The following is a 2,344-nucleotide window of genomic DNA, read 5'->3' on the forward strand; positions in this document are numbered from 1 at the left end:
TTTCAAATGTTTCATTGTTTGTAAGTATTTATTGCTTGGTGGCAGTATATTCTCAAATAAAATGCTAAAACATCGCTACAGATAAAAGTAAAGATAACCTTTTTACATAATTGAGAATTCACATTTTTAATAAGGGAATAAATGTAATTGTTCTAAAACACCTTGGGTAGTGGGTGACACACAACTTTAATCAAAAAGACATGAAGCCTAAAGGCTCCATTAACAAAACGTATTGCACGATTTTCTAGGAAAAACAGCACTGATTTTGAGTGAAAACCTCCTTCCATCAGCAAGGGCACTGAAGATGAAACGTGGCTGGGTCTTTCAGCATGACATATCCTAGTGGCCTAGCCAGTCTCCAGATTTCAACCCCATAGAAAATCTTTGGAGGGAGTTGAAAGTCCGTGTTGCCCAGCAACAGCCCCAAAACATCACTGCTCTAGAGGAGATCTGCATAGAGGAATGGGCCAAAATACCAGCAACAGTGTGTGAAAACCTTGTGAAGACTTACAGAAAATGTTTGACCTCTGTCATTGCCAACAAAGGGTATATAACAAAGTATTGAGATAAACTTTTGTTATTGACCAAATACTTATTTTCCACCATAATTTGCAAATAAATTCATAAAAAATCCTACAATGTGATTTTCTGGATTTTTTTTCTCATTTTGTCTGTCATAGTTGAAGTGTACCTATGATGAAAATTACAGGCCTCTCTCATCTTTTTAAGTGGGAGAACTTGCACAATTGGTGGCTGACTAAATACTTTTTTGCCCCACTGCATATCCATTTAATTAAAATATCAACTGCAGTGGTGTCATGGAGACTGACTGGTCTCTGGTTATTTTCAGGCATTCCTCCTGGCTCCTAATACAACAAAAACAAACATTAAAACTAGTACACACGTCAACAGATAGTCGTCGTAATCAGTAGGGAAGAAGAACAGACATGTCATTCAGTAAGGGACTGTAACAATATTTTCAGATAAAACACAACACAGAGGACTAGAGGTCAATAGGGCATTAATGATCAATGGCAATAAGTTGTTTTTCAGTTCAACATCTGAAGGAATTTCAGTCCTGGACTCATAGCTACACGGCAAGCTTTCATTGGTCCAAATCGTCTACACGTCGAGCTTTCATTGGTCCAAATCGTCTATACGTTGAGCCTGTAACAGGATACTTGTTTTTTGGCCATTGGCCCAATTTTACTGCAAGGAATTCTAATTGGTCGACCACAGGCTAGGGTTATACATGACACCCTGTCCCTTTGTTCTGTGGAGGAATCACCGAGGAGAGTATCACTGAGGAGAGAATCACTGAGGAGAGAATCACTGAGGACAGGGAAGAAGGAACATCCACCATCTACTTCTCAGCATAACGTCTATCATTCGTTCTCTTTGAATAAACCACTTTTTTCTCCCCCTGATTTGCTTTGGGGTTTGTGTTCCTGAAGGATAACATCACCTGCTGACACGACAAACACCTTGATACGTAACAAAACGAACTGATATCAGTAGAAATGGACCCCCCCCCCCCCCCCCCCCCCCCCCCTAATGTCCTCGTGACTCACTGTGTATTTTTCCGACCCAGAAGGCAGCAGGAATGAGGAGCAGGAACAGAGATTTGGAGGTCAGTACCAGGACCCAGCTCAGACCACATTCAGGGGTGTCCTGGTTGTTTTCTGTTTTAATGGTGAGGTACATCATCACTGGGCAACTTTCTATGTTCTTTTCAGACCGACCAATCAGTGTGTCCCTTTACACATTACACCAAGCAAAATGGAAATATTGTGTTTACACTGATATTGTTGACATTAAAAAATCGTATGATGATACAAAGGTTAAACAAATGTTCTTCCATCAATTTTAGTCACTTAAAAAACATTTCTACACTTTTTATAGACTTTTTTCCAAATAAAACCGTTTAAACAGAAACATGTAAATAAGAAGGAGTCTGTTCTCACCAAAGGAAATCCGAGTGGTGATGTTTCCATAGAGGTAGACCTCCAGGTAATACACAACCTCGTCAGATCTCTTCTGCTCTTCTCTCCCCATGGTGCTGCAGGAGTACAGTCCCAGGTCAGACTCAGTGATGTTCTCAATCAGCAAGTCATAGGATCTCAGAGACCGTCTCCGTAGGAAGGTGAAGCGTGGGACAGGGATCTGTAGAGACTTGAAGACAGACACCTCACACGTTTCACTCCCACCAGAACAGTTTCTGATCCAGACTGTTTCTACGTTGTGTCTGACGTCACAGTGAAGAACGACGTTGTCTGACTCTCAGCTCCAACTCTGCTGCAGAGATCCCATCCTGACTGGAGAGAACAGCACCTACAGGTAGCAG

This window comes from Oncorhynchus mykiss, unplaced genomic scaffold (genome assembly GCF_013265735.2).
Source record: "Oncorhynchus mykiss isolate Arlee unplaced genomic scaffold, USDA_OmykA_1.1 un_scaffold_276, whole genome shotgun sequence".
Classification (NCBI taxonomy): domain Eukaryota; kingdom Metazoa; phylum Chordata; class Actinopteri; order Salmoniformes; family Salmonidae; genus Oncorhynchus; species Oncorhynchus mykiss.